Raw genomic sequence first — 17696 nt, 5'->3', positions numbered from 1 at the left:
GTCAGGGAGGACTTGGATACATGGAGATGGTTCTTAAACAATTTCAATGGGACTCTTTTATGGCAACAACCAGCGCGTAGCAACAGAGAGCTAGCCCTTTATACTGACGCAGCAGGCAGTATTGGTTTTGGAGCAGTGTTGGGTTCTAGGTGGTGCATGAAGTGTTGGCCTGGGGAGTGGGTGGCGTCTGGGCTGACACGCAATGTTACATTTCTGGAATTGTTTCCCATCATAGTCGCCATGCACATTTGGGGGGCGGCACTAGCAAATTCCAGAGTTATGGCCATCAATAATCAAAGGGCAAAATGTGGTATGGTGCTAAGATTACTCAAGACCCTTGTCCATTTGTGTATCTTGCATAACGTGCATTTTTCTGCCAAACATGTACCCGGGGTGGATAATGCAGTGGCTGACGCTTTGTCTCGATCTAAGTTGACAGAGTTCAGGGCGCGGTGGCCGCAAGCAGACGAAATGAAGGCGGAATTCCCAGAGGAGCTGTGGAGGCTTGGTGCCCCATTGCCGCAGACCTAATTGCAGCAGCGCTGTCACCACACACAAAACGTATGTACGAGAGGGCTTGGGAGGTGTACAGCGCAACGTTCAGCTCTGGCACGGAACAACACAGATTCACACCGGAGGGTGTATTGGGTTTCGTGGTGGAACAGAGAGCCCAGGGAAAGTCACTGTCTTTGGTGCGCAGGCAATTGTCGGCCATTGCCTTCTTCGCTGGGTTACGCGGAGTGAGTGACCCCACTAAAGACTTTAGGGTGCGTAAGGCCATCAGAGTTTGGGAACGCTTAGTACCGGGGGTGCAAGACTGTAGGTGACCCATTAATGTGCAGAGGTTGCATAGTCTTCTAGGGGCCCTACATCAGGTGTGCCGGTCTCATTATGAGGTAACGCTATTTAGCTTTGCATACGTGCTTGCGTTCTTTGGGGCTTTGCGTATTTCAGAGCTGGTGCCCTCATCAAAAAAAGGTGAAGGGGGGTTAGGCCTGGCGGATGTCCTATTGGAAGGGAGGTCAATTCATCTTAAAATCCGGCGGTCAAAAACAGACCCGCTGGGGAAGGGCACATGGGTGAAATTGCATGCGGCGCAAGATGCCGCATGTTGTCCGGTAGAACTAGCGAGAGTGTTCCTTTCTGGACACCCTACGGTGGCCTCATCTAGGCTTCTAGTACATGAGGATGGGATACCAATGACAAAATATCAGTTCACGCAGGTGTGTAGGAGGGCACTGGCCTACCTGAGGGAGGATTGTATGCAGTTTAGCTCCCATTCTTTTCGTATAGGGGCAGCCACCACAGCGTCGGCAATGGGGCTGCCAGCAGAAGCTATAAAACGGGTGGGGCGTTGGCAGTCGGCATGTTTTGAACGGTATGTGCGGCCATACCTCGTTTAGGGGGCAGTTGTTTGGCCGGAGGGTGAGGGGCTCAGCCCTGGTGTTAATAGCCATTCTTTCTCTATTTCAGCAATCCACGGCGAACCTGTGCATGTATGTTGGTGTGGGCATTCCTTGATTTGCGCCGTGGAGCAGCAATTCCGTGGGTCAAGTTTGGAGGCAGCGCAAGGGGCAGCTGGTTTTGTGCACCATTGGATTGGAGTGCAAGGGCTAACATTGCCGGAGCTGTTTGGTAGGCTTCAGCAAGCAATAGATTCCGAATCAGTGCCTCGCCCAGTCATGTTAGTTATTCACGCAGGGGGCAACGACATGCCACAGTTAGGCAGGAGAGGTGTGAAAGAGGCATTGTTTGAGGTCATGTCTAAAATTCGGAAATACCTACCGTCTACATCTATTTTATGGTCCGAGTTGTTACCACGGTCAGTATGGATGGGAGGGGCTTCAGTGAAGGGCATGAATGAATCCGTACGGAAGCTGAATGGCTCAATTCATAGGATATTGCGGGACTCCACAATGGTTACAATTCAACACAAGTTGCTGCGTTTAGGGAGGCCAGAGTTGTTTCATCATGATGGGGTACAGCTGTCGGCGGAAGGAATAGAGATTTTTCTGCACGCTATACTAGGGGTCATTCAAGATCTCAGTCAGCGTCGGGGGGGAGGGCGAGTGCGCCGGTGAGCTTCTCACCCTGTGGCGGAGAACTGACCGTTAACAGTAAAAGAGATGGCACAGCAATGGAGCTTCAGTGACTAGAGGGACCCCAGGAGGGGGTAGGATTGCGGGCAATAGCTTTAGCGGGGTGGACGGACTGGCCCGCCGGTGGCCCTCGGCTCCACTGCCATAATATAATCTTCCATCTATGGACTGAGGTGATTCTTGGGGAGATTGCCTGTGTTCAGGTACCCTGGAGGGCCGGCGCTATGCGGTGCCCTGGATTTCAAGTTGATTTTCAAGTTATGTATCTGTTTGCTGGGGCACGTTGGGGCCTGCCGGCGCAATGTGACGACCAGCTGGACGTTTATCTGTTGCTGTAGTGCGTTGGGGCCTGCCGGCGCAACGTGTGCAGCAGGGTATTATCGGTTGGCTGTAGCGCATTGGGGCCTGCCGGTGCAATGGGCACAGCTGGGCGTTCTCTTAGCTATTCAGTGTCCCATTGTGTATCAATTGGCTTCTCTATGAAATGAAATATTAATATCTAGCATGTCCTGGTTAGATCATAGAATTTAAACCTACAGAAAGCATTTTCTTTCATTGATATACTTATATATTTTAAGCATGTGGCAGAGAAAATTATCTAAAGCACAATGAAATCATATGGTGGTAAAAAGGAAAGAAATCCGTTTTTCAGCGAACAACACATTTGACGAAGATGTCAAGTTCTAACGTTCAGTTATAAAGTTAAATCAGCATTTACAAAAAGGCGTTTATTTTATTAAAGGGATAGGAAAGAATGAAGAAAATATTGAGGTCAAGCAGTGAAAAAACAATAGAAATGGGAGCTTTCTTGTGAAATAAGCAACATTTTCATTTTTTGACATTCATTTTCTATGTTAACGTTAAAGCACATCTCTATAGTAGGAGGTAAATTTACTTAAATATTTACAACTTCAACAACAAAGCCCTTGAACTTACCAGGACCGTGCCTGTTCGAAGAGTGAAGAGAGCAACTTAGTCCAACTGATCCAGGAACAGACTGATCAAGCTACACTCTGAGAGGGAGGTTCAACAATTTGCAATATATCCAAGAGAAAGACTTGGGGAGCAACAGAAAAACAAAGCAATATACCTTGAAAGGAGGATTTTATAAACAAGTGAAAAATCTGAATAAAGTACTGTGTCAGAACCATAGATTTGAAATCAGCATCCAATTGACCAATAACAATCTTACAAGGGGGCCTGTCATAAAATAGCAGTTCTCTAGACCTGTCATACTTGTGGGTGTCACTTTCTATTCCGAGCCAGATGACGGCTAGCTTTACACAAGTGGAGTCTCTGCTGACCCTGCCCGTATAAATATTTGACCTGGAAGCCAGCGGCCCAGGGGCCAACAGGCCACACTGACTATAATTCTACTCTAATGGGGGCGAGACTACCCAAACTCATTTTCCCTACCGATGTACGCCATGCTTTGCAGGGTAAGAAAAATACAGAATGGCCCTCTTGCACAGGGTGAAATCTCCCTGCCGTTTGGGGTCACTTATTTTCTATTCAGAGAAAGCAAACTCCTGCAATGGGAGTTTGTTTTCTCTGAAGGAAATAGTTTACGGAGTAGGTGCTTTAAACGTTCAGTGCTGTGAAGACAGCTGCTGCCTCCTCCACTCTCAAGTATCATTACCTCTTCAAGAATCTAGAATATGATGTGATTCAAATTGTGCTTCTTTTATAAACAATATAGTGCACTACTTTTTGCTCTATTTACATGTTTTGCCAATATAGATTAATCTACATGGACCCCTTATCTTAATGGTTTCGTTTTCTGTGCTGCAGGTTGTAAATTGTTTTAGTTTGATATTCTGGTTCTGTCTTTGAATTGTATACAATTCAACCTCCAATGATGTAAGCACAGTAGTTACTCCCCAAACATATGTGATTTGTTCTCTGTTATTCCTCCCTTTTTAGCTAGGCAAGGTTAGCTAGTCAAAATAACCACCCTGAAATGTACAACATGATTTTGTTTATACCTTTGAGTCCCATAATATCGACGTCATATTATAACACATTTATCAGTTATACACGTAATAAACAAAGCTTTTCAAATCACTTGTTTTCAGTGGCGGCTGCCTCGACACATGGGTGGTGCGGTGGGGGAGGGAAGGAGGAATGGATAAGAAAATCCTACGTTCGCCACCGTGCCGCCACACACCTCTCCTCTGTCCTTTTCATCTGCTGGTAGCACCGGAAGCTCCCAGGCTTCCGTACTCTTCCAGACAATCACGGCGCTGCATGAGCAGCATTATAATTGGTCTGAGCAGTCTCGTTGGCCCCTCAGGCAGTGCCTGGGAGATTGGGCATGTTCACCGCAGGGCTGTGTAACACAGCCTGGTGGAGAACATGCTTAGTGCGCATGACGGTATGGCCGGCCCAAGAGGGCCAGCCAAATCGTCATGCGCACTTAGAGAAGTGCAAACTACTCTTCACTCTGCTCTGCCGTCACGGAGCCCCACCCAGACCTGGCTCCAAGTCCTGCATAGAAAAATAAAATGATAATAGCATCCAGATAATGATCATTTATTTTTAAAAATGTCACTGCTGAAATAGCAATGGGCTACGCTCCTCTGCCTTAGCGGCGGTGCCGCCACTGCTTGTTTATCTTCCAATGTCGTGTGCCACTCCTTTTCCAAAGTAGTCACGTAAGAGTCTCAATCACTGAAAACAACAGCTGAATGGGAAGTAAAAGTTATGGTCATAGGTGCATCATCTGTCATTGTTTTCATGACTTTGCTGTAGTTTTCATTGTGAAATAAAGAATAGTAATAAATACACTATCTTGACACACAGGTCTGGTGATCCCCTAATTAACACTAAATCGTTGAATTTGAAAGAACCTACCATAAATAAACAGCAAGCAGGAGGAGGGTGGTTCACGCTTCTAAGACCGTGCAAGGTGCATATGATCAGAATCACTGACAGTCATCTGTCCCTGACTAAGGAGCATCGAAATAAAGTTCCTGTGCTGGGTTTTCTCTCCATTAGTTCTCCACTCTTCCTCCGGAGATATGTTCCTAGCGCCGAGGAGCCATCTTTTTGCACATGTCCACCTCTCACATGAAATATTGTCAATCAAATCAATGATGTATTTCAGGAAGTGGCAACAGCAAGTGATGGCAGCAGCAACTTCAGAGGCCATGCTCATGTCAAAGTCTCCGTTTGACTTGTCCTTTAAATTGCATCCTATCTTTGCTCCCAGGCCCGAATGACCACCTGTAAACAAATATCCTCGGCATATATATAGCGCTAAGTCCATTCGAACATTTGAAAGACAAAACGTTCACACACCGTACAAAATGCTAGTGGAAGCAGTAGTTTTTATATGACATTTGGCTGCAAGGTTTATAAAACCTTTACAGCGGTCAGTATAAAGTACATTAGGTATTGAATAAAGCCCCTTTTGTCGTCATTGGAGACTGCATCTGCAGGTTCAATTAGGATATTTGAACATCGTTTTAATTTCACTGGTGCTTCTAGTGGTGTCACATGCAGGAGTTTATATTTGAGTGTAATAAAGCCCCTCTCGATGGTACATTGTTTCCAGATGTGTGCCTTATTACAGATCCTCCATTAGACCCTGATTTCAGAGTTGTGGCATTGTGTCATCAATCATGTCCTCAATGGATGTGTGCTTCAAGTAGTGAAGGATGGGCAGTGTCATGAGCCCATAGGTTCCCATGAAGTTGAGTTTCCATCACTTTCAGTCCATTACTATATCAAGAGATAAAAGACCTGCCACAAGACTTTCTGTATTCTCAGATTCACCAACTAATAAATCATTTTGAAGGTAAAATGAAACATAAAGCTTAGTAACACAGTTACTGCTCCCCTGTATGCTTTATTACCATGCAATTGCCAGCAGAATTTTGTTGGTTAGAATGTGTAGTTTTTCTTTTTATGATGTTATTTTACTACATCAGTGTTGCACTGACATAACAGCAAGCAAGTTATTTCAGCAACAAACTCAGGGGGATATGTACAATAGAAGTGGTGGAGCGTGTCGTTAGCCTCCTGGGCTTAACGACACGCTCTGCCACTTCGGAAACGCAAGGCTGCACCATATTTACAAGAATGTGGTGCAGCCTTGCATTTCCCCCTGCGATGGCGCTAAGTTTAACAACTTGGGGGCATATTATCAAGCATGGAGTTAAAATTATCGCCGCTTTAGCGGCAGAAAACTGCCGCTAAAGCGGCGATAATGGACTTGATAATGTGCACTTGAGAATTCCAATAGAAGCCCATATTGTCACCAAAACATGGGCTTCTATGGGAATTCTCAAGGGCATATTATCAATCACATAATTTTAACTCTGTTTCTTGATAATATGCCCCTTAGCGCCAACGCAGGTCCCCGTTGCCCCAGACTGCAAGGGTGTTTGTGTGCAGGGGAGAATTGGTTATGTGTAGGAAGGCTATTTTGTAACTTTCATGTGTAATGCTTCATGAAGCACACATGAAAGTTACAAAATGGCATTTTTTAAAAAGGTTTGTTTAAGTAAAGGAAGGGACACCTTCCATGGCTTTTTTTTTGCTTTTCCATGTGTGCTGCACAAGGCAGCACATATGGAAAAAGCAAAAAATGAGGAGAAATAATGCATTTCTCCTCGTTGCGCCAACTTAAGACCAAGGTTTTCCTGGTCTTAATTTATTTTATTTTTTAAATATTTTTTTTGTTGCAGAGCAGAGCAAAGGACAAAGCAACATTACAATAAGCTTGGTCATCAGGAAAGGAAAAAACAAAAGCAAATCCAGACTTTACACAGATACACATTCTATACATTTGTCAACTGCAACCCATAAAACATGGATAAACATACCCTAATTAATCAAATAAACAGGGGAGACAAAGTCCGGCTAAGCCAAATAATCATAACATCAGAAAACTATTGCACCTTTCCATTACAAGAGAACCCTAAAGTGAATAGTGCCTAGATACCATCAATTATAATAAAAATGCATCTTCACATTTACAGGAACAAAAAAAAAAAAACTTCTTCGCATGATCATACAAATGCCATTATTGGACAATAAAAACCGGAATCAATAAAAAGGTGTCTAAAAACCTTCAAACTGTGCAAAAATTGGCATTATTGCAGTGCAATAATACTTCCCCTAATATATAGGGGCGTAAAGTGCAAAGTGTTAAAGTGCTAAATTTTAGTCGATATATCCCAATGACAAAGACAATCCAACCTTTCAACTGTAAAGTGCTTTGTGCTAAAGTGCTAAACTTCTATCGATATATCCCAATTGTCAAAAAAACTTCCAAACCGCTGTAAACTTCTTAGTAGCCCCAACCCGTTTAGCATATGCTTCTTCAAATCTCTTAATCTCTTGCATTTTATTTATCCATTTAGGATAAGATGGAACCTCCAATTTTGAAAGAATTAGAGAGCGGGCTACTATGGAGCAAATTGAGAATGACACCTCCTCAGCTTTAGACAGGTCTAACCTTACTTTAGAAAACCCGAAAAGAGACACTTCTGTTTCGGGGTCAATCTTCTTTTTGATAGCCTGGCTTATTGCCGAGAAGATATCATTCCAAAAGGCTTCGAGCTTCGAGCATGTAAAAAATGTATGAAGCCAGTCTCCCTCACCGGGGGACTGGCATCGAAAGCATTTATTATCCACTTCCGGATGGCGCTTATTTAACGTTTTCGGGGTATAATAAACTAACCACCGTGATAGAAAGGCCATTCTTTTAAAATTAGCTGCTCTCAGAGCCTTACTTCCTACCTGGGCTATGGACTGCCATTCCTGGTGGGAGAAAGAACAGTTAGTCTCCCGAATTATTTTTCCCAGAAATTCTTCAACCAGGGGGAGTGCTTTACATTTTGTCAGCAGAGAGTACCAATTTCCTACCCCCTTCAATTTAGTTTTATATAGGGCATTGACCTGGACAATTGGGACACCACTTGGCAGAAGATTATATTTTTTAATAAAGTTTACGATCTGCAAATATTTCAGGAACCCAGGCTTAATTCAATTGCCAAATCTGCTTAGAACCTCATCCCAAGAAATCACTGTCTTAGCAACTAATAAATTACCCAGGTCCTCAAAGCCACTATCCTTCCATCTCTTAAGGTGGCTGGAATGGATTTGCAGACCAAGCGCCCAACATTCCTCTAATTTCAGAAAAATAAACCCTGAAGAGTCCATTTGTTTAAAAAAGGACTGTAGTCGATCGGAGTAGTCACAAATTGTCTTATAACGGGACTTTTTAGGTAGTTTAGATGTTTTTTAAAAAGTTGAAGTTTGTGTGCCGGACTCACGAATCATTTTCTCAAAAAAATATGTATCTATTCGAACATTAGGTTACAGAAGACGTGCTGTAAGGTCTAATAATGCTGCCTCGTAATAGAGTCAAATATTTGGTAAGGCTAAACCCCCATGGTTTATCTCCAGTTGTAATATGGGCAATTTAACCCTAGAGGCCTTTTTAGTCCACACAAATTCTCTAAACATTAAGTCAATTTCTTTAAAATACTTAGCAATGATTTTTAAAGGTACGTTGATAAAAATAATAATTTTGGCGCTGCCTCCTATGTACGCAACCATTGTTCAATGGGGCCAGCGTCAAATACAATGGGTGTTGCGGTGGATCGCCCACCACAACACCCACTGCATGCCCCTTTCACGCTAAACACAGAGTGAAAGGGTGCCTTGGGTACAAGGCAGCGTTAAGTCACATTAAGTGGCTTAATGCTGCCTTGTACATAAGGCAAGGCCGCTATTGTGAGAAGTTGGCCTGGTATATGATGTCCACTAGTTATAGTTTGCACCTTGCACCAGTCCAAACAACCCGTTATTGATGATAGGTTAAAGACAACCTTTATTGAAAGCTATCCTAGTGGTAGCTATGGAGAGCAGCCTTCAGGCTAAGTCTTGAAGGAATGTAAAGCAGCTAGTTTTACCAGTCTATTATCTCTTGAGTGGCTAAATGAAAGGAGACCACACCAGGTATATATATAAAATATATGTATTTATTACTAAACACACCCCTCTAGTCTCTTTATGAGGCTAGAGGCAAAAGCACATAAGTTACACTTCAAATATTACAGTAAATTAGTAATACACGTTAGGCGCTGGGGCGGACCAAATCATATACTAAGAAAGTGGTATAAGAACCACGACTTAACTAGACACAAGGCCTAGAGCCTGTAGAATCGCTGGGACCCCAAGGAACCACCCAAGGTAGTGACACAGGGGACCCACGGGAGCCGTGTGCAGTGTGAGAACACAGCCGCGAGCTCCCGTTAGCTTCTATGGGGAAAGTCGCGGTTAGATTTTTAAAGTTAAAGGACACTCAGAAATGGACTAGGACCAAACCCTCTTGGACTTAGACAGTTCTAGGGTCAACACTCATGGGAGCACCAGAGTACCCGAGTTACTTCACCCAGGGAAGCCAGGGTGCATAGGTGTCAAATGGTGTCAGGCGCGTTGTCGTTTTCAATGGCAGCTGGCGAAGAAGTGCTGCTGCCGGGAAGATGCAAAGTATCTGAAGAGATCCAAGCCTGGATCGGAGCTGTGAAGAACCTGAAAGCAGATGGGACAGAGTCTGGGTCACTTGCCAGTGACCAAGGGCACAATAGACGAATGCCCACCGATGTCGGGTGTTTCAGGTGAAAGAGGTGAATGTTGACTCTTCAGCCACGAGGACCAGGAGGCGTCAAGGACAACCAGGAGCTTGGTTCACACTATCCCACAAAGGATGTCGAGTGCTGCAGTGTCGGTGCCTGGATTGGACACAACAAGCCTTGGCAACAGCAACCCACGCAGAAAGGAGAAAGATGCTTCGGTGCAGACCAGCAAGGTCCTGGGGACTGCCCAAGCAATGGAGAGTCAGGGCACATCTGGAGCAACCAGGGAAGCCCAATTAAAGTAAAGTTACCCTTCTCAGGGATCCACAAGTCGACAGACAAGGGATCGCAAAGGGACCTCAAGAGGAATCACAAAATGGTGACCCACGTGTCGGCCAGCAATCTTCAGTGGATTTACTGCTCGGGGTCTGGGCTATAAGTAACCCAATGCACAGCCTCAAGGGATGTCAGGAATGTATTGCACTAGCAAATGTGCACGTTGTCCAGGGATTCCGGTTCCATGGTACCCATGAGGGCCATGGGTCTCAGCTTTGCTGGGGACTCGGGTCAGCCTCTGGGAAGTCTGGAAACCCACCTCCTGTGTTGCAAAGTCTTCGGCGTCCGGCGGGAGCTTCGGAGATGCAGACTGGACAGATGTGTTTTTGGTGCTTGTCAAGCAGGGGAGTAACTCCTTTACCCCAAGGGAGATTCTTCAGTCATCTGGAGTTGAACAGATTGTCGAAGGTCCAGGATTCAGTTTCAGAGTTTTGCCTAGGAATATCTAAAGTTCTGGCTTCAGACGTTCCTTCTTTATACCCAAGGAAGGGGCTGGACTAACTCAGGGGACCCACCCATGGGAGGGTTTGGAAAGAAGGGCGGCTACACCAATTTCCTTTGTCCAGTTTCGCGCCAGAGCAGGGGCTGGTAGCCCCTGCCACCGGTTTGAGTTGGACTATGCACAGGGACACCAAATGTGCCCCCAGTGCAGGACTTCAAAGCGCTCTCAGAGTGCATCCACCCAGCCCCAATACACTAAAGCCTGTCTGGAAGGTGTTTCGGTCAGCAGGAGGCCAGACTCGTGTCTGTGGCTGCAGCATCCATTTTGTGATGCCAGGGCTCTTTTAAGCTGGTACTGGGTATGCAGGTGCTGTCATGTCTTTCCCTCAAGAAGGGTGGGATTATACTCCCACACCAGTTACTGGTGTGGGGGTATGATTACAAGGTGTTTGACACCAAACACAACATGTTTCCGTGCAGCAAGTCCAAAGTTAGCATTTACCGTTTGGTTATAATGCACTTAAGAGTATATGGTCAGGCTGCATCACAGACAACCCCTGAGAATAGATTCCAAAGGCTGCAGAAGGGCTCTGCTCATGCAGGGGCACCCTCTCACACAAAACCAAGCACCCTGCCTTCAGGATTGATAAGGCCTGCCATAGGGGTGACTTATAGGTTTAGATGTGCAGTGATAGGTGAGATATAGTGAGCCTATATCTCAGTAAGGGGTGCATGCACCACCTTACCTAGGCTGCACTAGCAGACCTGTGGTGTCATTTTGGAAGGCTTCCCAGGGGTGGCATAATACATGATGCAGCCCCAAGTAGGCCTCTGGGGTACCTATGCCCTGGGTACATAGTATACCAAATACTAGGGACTTATAAGGTCACCATAGAATCCAATCTGTTGTGTACCTAAGGTACTAGGAATCCATTTAGAGAGGAAGCAGCTAGGCTGGGGTCCTGAATAGCAAGGCCCCAGCCAGACTAAAGCCTAAAAACAGTGTTACATCAGCAAAAAGTGGGGGTAACCATAAGAAGCAGATCCTACTTTCCTACACCTATCGCCACAGAAACGTTCCAAAAAGTGATGTACCCGTTGCGATTGGGGCTTGTACATATGCCCCTCAGACTTAACACTAATGTCAAAGTGCCCAGAAGTTGGATTTCTGCATATCTTTATTAATTACATGAGGGTCTAACAGGCCTTCTGTGTGTTGTGGCTGACCTGTGTTCTCTCACTCGACTCATGTAGAAAAACTCAGTTTATATGTGTACATTCATCTAATTTTATTATGCCATTTTCCAGGAAAACATGCTTTTCTAACAGAAAAGCATACATGGGTACCACATGCAAACTTTATGTTAAGACCTGTCCAAAGAAGTGGCTATTATTCAATGCTTGCAGTAAATGGCACCTCCAATCAGTGATAAAAATATTTTTTGACCAATGTATGATCATTGTTCCCCCGAGCTATGCCTCTACTCATTAAGGCCCAGATGTAACAAAAGAATGCTCGCAAAAACTGGTCACAAATTAAGCATTAACTTTTCGTGATCAGCCTTTAATTCTCCAATGAGACCTATAAACTATTAGTTAATATTGCAAAATACCCATTTCACTATTTGCAACATTCTGTGACTGGTTAAAAACACAGGGATTGTGGCCTTCAAGTAGCACTTTTCAATCCCTGCATTAGCATTCCCAAAAGCAGAAACTTGCTTATTAACACAGCCAAAGTACCTTGAAGGAACCAGTCCTGTGGTAGGATAAAAAAAGATTGCCATTTTGGAACACATCAGGTGGAGTTGTCAGTGGTTCTCAAGATCACTGTCTACTTTTCCTGAGGATGCCTACACCACTCACAAAGAGGAAGTATCCCAAGGGAAGCCCATCCTCTTTCTGAATCAGTTACTACCTCCTTTGAGGTGTTGGTAACTGACCATAGTTTTGCAACTGCAGTTACAGTTGCAAATCATTGATACAAAGCACACCGATTGTAATTAGGTTTGGTATGGATTGGGTAGCCAATTTTGTGAGTCAGAAAAGGTTCGCAATATGGGTTTAATACTGTTGGACCTGGCCCTTTTTCAGGGGTGTCCCAAAGCTTTACCCTTCCTCCTCTTTTTGTTGGCTTTAGGAATCTGGGCACTTTGCCACTGCTAATCAGTGCTGAAATCCATGTGCTTCTCCCCTAAAACATGATATGATTAGTTTACACCTGTTTGGCATACTTGATTTACTTGTATGTACCTTGTAAAGTGGTATCCCATATACCCAGGGCCTGTAAATTAAATGCTACTAGTGTTACTACAGCACTGATTGTGCCACTCACAGACGTGGCCTTTCAAAACTGTCTCAAGCCTATCACCGTAGAGCCTGCATGTGCAGTGTACTGCCACTCTAACCTGGCATTTAAAACTACTGGCCAAGCCTTAAACTCTCCTTTTATTACACACAGGTCACCCCTAAGGTAGGCCCTACATAGTCCTATGGGCATGGCGCTGTGTAAGTAATAGAGGGGATATGTCTTTATTGTGTGGCATGTCCTGCTAGTGACTAATAGCGTATTTTGTTCCTCATTGCTGTGAGGCCTACTGCTCTCATAGGCTAGCATTGGGAATTCCCTGATATATTTCTAAGTGGTAATTTTAGACCAGAAACAAGTAGTTTTGACATGTTTGGTATGCTTTGAATGGTAGAGATGAAGCCTGCTTACTACTCTAGTTGGATTTTACATCACTATTTTTGAAATGCCTCTTTTAGAAAGTCCCCGGATGCTTGTTTCCGTTCCAGGGAAGACATGGCTTGGCAGTTCGGGCTGGACTGTTCCCATGAGGCACTTGGTCAGACTGATTTGCATATAGCCATGTCTGAACTGGGGTGGTGGAGTGAGCTAAAGAATGATGATGGATTAAACCCAGATCAGTTGACTGGGGGTGAGTGTTTGATTTGCTCTAATGCTCCGTCCATCATCCCCTTTGGTATCGCTTTCTTTTAGAAAGTGAGCATTTATATGTGCTTATGACTCTGTGGTTTGCAGCCCGACTCCAATCCACGTCTGACCAGCTACACTTGGTGCATTGTTTCTAGACAGCCACAACACAGGAAGGGATTACATCTGCATTCATCTGCATACTGATTGTCTTCCTGTGCTGGCAGAGGGTGTTCACACTTTACATTTGCATAGATTGTGTCCTGCCTTCGTTCAAAGGGCTTATTTACCCCCTATTGATGTCTGGAGCCAGGCCAAGGCTGAAAGGGATTGTTGTGCACTTCTAAGGTTTCTTGTGAAGTCACCCTCCAACTTCAAAGACAATTTTTAATATAAGTACAGGGGCTCTAACACAATGTTTTTAGACACTGCATGGACAGGTAACCAGATGCTGCTGACTCTACATACTGCACCTTGCCAGAGGACTGCTGTGCTGTCAGGAAGAACCACCATTGGGACAACTTGCTTTGTTGTGCTGGCCTGCCTGCCTGCCTGTTAGGTTGCTGTAGAGACTGCCACTTTTCAAACTGCCTTTATGCATGCCTGCTGCCTGCCCTCTGTTCTGGTGCCTTGCTAGTGCTCTCTAGGGACAGGTGGGCTTGCCCCTCCCTGCTCTTGTGGAACATTTTAAGGATTCAGAAGGATTTCATTAATTTATTTATTTATTTATTTATTTATAAATTTATAAAGCGCCTGGTGACCCGGAGGCATCCCCGCGCTAAATAGCTATAATAACCCAAGAGGAGGGGGGACCGGATGATTATTTGGGGAATAGGAAAGTTTTTAGTTTTTTCCGGAAGAGAGCGTGGCAGGGTTCCAGACGCAAGTGGCGAGGCAGTGCGTTCCAGCCTGAGGAGGCTTTGACCGAAAAGCGACGGCCACCGGTCCGAGCCTTCTTAAATTTAGGGACGATGGCCAAATGCTCGTCGTCCGAGCGCAGTGCCCTAGGGGCTTTGTAGGGGGCGACAAGGTCTTTCAGGGCGGCAGGGCCGGCACCATTAATGAGTTTGTGACTGGTGCACATTGCCTTAAACTCAACTCGTTGGCGGACAGGGAGCCAGTGCAGGGCCTTGAGGGCTGATTTGGCAGAGGCTCTGGGGGGGAGGTCCATTATAACCCGTGCCGCAGCGTTTTGTGCCCGTTGGAGTTTGGCTAAGGTAAACTCCGGTGCACCGAGGTAGACGGCGTTGCTGTAGTCGAGTCTGGCTAGGATGAGCCCTTGAACCAGCAGTTTCCTGGATATAGGAGGAAGGAGAGGGAGAATTTTTCGGGTTGACCGCAGAAGACCAAAGCATGATCCAGCGGTCTTGGTTGCCTGGGTCTTCATGGTGAGGCTTGGTTCCAGCCAAACGCCTAGCGTTTTGACTTCTGACTTTGGAGTGGGTATCTCACCAAAGGTGTCCGGCCACACCGAGGCGGGGATTGATGACCATTTGTTGCCCAGGAGCATAATTTCGGTTTTAGAACCGTTCAATTTTAGGGAAGATTCGCACATCCAGGAGTAGATGTCTTGGAGGCAGTTCCGCAGGCTGTCTGGGTGTTTGTCCAGCTGGGAGAGGGAGACGACAAGTTGGGTGTCGTCAGCGTAGTTGACAATTTTGATCCCATAGGGGGTCACGACGTCTTCCAGAGGGGCCATGTAGACATTAAACAGGGTGGGACTAAGCGAGGACCCCTGCGGGACTCCACATGTGAGTGGAAGGGGGTCTGAGCGAGAGTTGCCGTCCCACACCTGAAATGAACGGCCTGATAGGAAGGAGTTAATCCAGGCGTGTGCTGAGCCCACAATTCCTGCCCTGGCCAGGCGATGTAGAAGGACACGGTGATCCACCGTGTCAAAGGCGGCACTGAGGTCCAGGAGGATCACTGCCACTGATCCTCCTGAATCCAGAATGCGCCTTGATTCCTCAATGACGGAGAGGAGGGCTGTGTCCGTGCCCTGGCCGGGCCTAAAGCCAGTTTGAGATGGGCGCAGGATTTTGTTGGCCTCAAGGAATTGGGAGAGTTGGGAATTAACTAGTTTCTCCGCCATCTTGCTGATGCAGGGAAGGAGTGATATGGGTCTATAGTTAGACATATCGTCAGGATTCAGATGGGGTTTCTTTAGCAGGGCTTTGACAACCGCATTTTTCCAATTGGGCGGCACTGTGCCTTGGCGCAAGGAGATGTTAATGAGATCCCTGATGGTGGAAGCTATGCTGGGGACGGCAGCTTTTAAACCTCCTCGACAGCAGCCATGGGACTCATGAGTCCGGCCATCCAACTCTGTCAGTGGAGTAGTGCTTGGGGAAGCACTTGGCCCTAGAAAAAGTTTGCATATGCTGTAGCATATGCTGTAGGACTTCTTTGTTTTCTCCCCAGTGTATGTTGAGTGCTTTTGAGCCATAAGCAACATGTGTTGCTGCAACACCAAGGTTAGTCCGGTGAGTGTGTCCCCCCAGTGAGGGAAGTGCGATATGCAGGCCTTCAGGGAGAGGTGTCATTCCGAGACCCCATCTTCCCACTCACAACATTATTGCAGGCAGTTGGAATCCCAGTTGTGAGGCCCCTCTGCCGCGAGAGATGTGGAGAGCCGGCCTCTCACGCCACCATGCCATGGAAGGTGATCATCCTGAGGAAAAGCCAGACAGGAGAGGGATCACCACCACTGTATCAGCATCCCTGGTGTTGGAAGAAGAGGCTAGTGCCTGCCTGCAGACCAACATGGCTGCCCTCAACCCACTGTGGACAGCCAAGGACGGCCCGCCCGGTACGGTAAACCAGAAGTTGGACCTCTAAGGTCTAAGTGGAGCCATCTCACGCTCCCTGGCGTTTTCTGTGCCTTCCTCCTCTTTTACCAAACCTATCTGTGGTGATCACCAATAGGGGTCCTGATTCTGGCACTACCTTGGCGACTTCCCTAATCCACGTGCAGGTGAGGGCACTTCCCTGGGCTCTACTTTCATTAGCACTGTGTAACCAGAAGCTTTCTAACGTGACCTCAGCAATGAGGCCTGTGTTTACAGGTGCTCCTATGTTCTATGATTGCTCCCTAATATAATCACTGCGATTGTTGTACAATGTATAAGATTATCTCTAATCTGCCAGTACCTATGCTCGTCATATAATTCATGTTATTGTTTACAAAGTTACTGCAATATACATGAATGCCTCTTACGTACTCCGTACTATGCACAGTATTTATGATTCAGGTTGTTTTGTGTCTACATTTATGTATAATATAATATACTATGCACCCGGCACTGAAAATCACTGAGAACGGCATTTATCTAACTTTACTTTGCACTTCACGGAGTTCCGCATAGCGGAAATCCGCGAACTCCGTCAAGGCTTAATGCTATGTTCGGATTACAATCCCTATGATTTAGTGAATTGCAGGGTTTGTGATAACAAATTGACATTGTATATCTGGCTCCAAAATGATTAGGTCTGAAAAACAAATGAGTCAGTAATCCTCATTTGAAGCAAACCAGAGTTTGCGCCTGAATCGGAACTACAACTTGAGCAATTATACTGCACTTTTTCTACACCACAACTTTGCCAATTGAAACATCACATCATTTTTGCAGGAGAGGATGATTGAAAAGAAAATGACCCTCTGCTAATGCTTAAAGCTCCCAAGGCAGGGAAAATATATTGTGTGTAAAGACCTTAGGCAGCTCATTATTTTATTTTAAGATACAGTGAGATAGATGGAACCAGGCATAGCCAATCACATTCATACTTTTTGTTATCAAAGAGATACATTTTAAAATCAAGACCAAATACTGATGACTCCAATAATTGAGTCATATTCTATGTGTAAGCTAAGACATCAAATGTCTTCATTTAGGTATGACAGGATTTATATTTAAACAGATTACAAATGTGATCCCACCAAAAATTAGCCACGTTTTATACCTACACATGGTTGGAATACTTTGTTGTTCGATTTTCTGAATGAATTATACATGTATATTTGTTGTAGTCTGTTTATATATAGATTCTATCATACCTAAATGAAGAATTGTGGGGGCATAGTATCAAGCACAGCATTAAAGTTATCGCCGCTTTAGCGGCAGAAAAGTGCCGCTAAAGCGGCGATAATGGGCTTGATAATATGCCCTTGAGAATTCCAATAGAAGCCCATGTTGACACCAGAACATGGGCTTCTATGGCAATTCTCAAGGGCATATTATCAAGCCCATTATCGCCGCTTTAGCGGCAGTTTTCTGCCGATAATTTTAACGCCGT

This window comes from Triturus cristatus, chromosome 2_1 (assembly GCF_964204655.1).
Source record: "Triturus cristatus chromosome 2_1, aTriCri1.1, whole genome shotgun sequence".
NCBI lineage: Eukaryota > Metazoa > Chordata > Amphibia > Caudata > Salamandridae > Triturus > Triturus cristatus.
Note: the sequence above shows the minus strand (reverse complement) of the source record.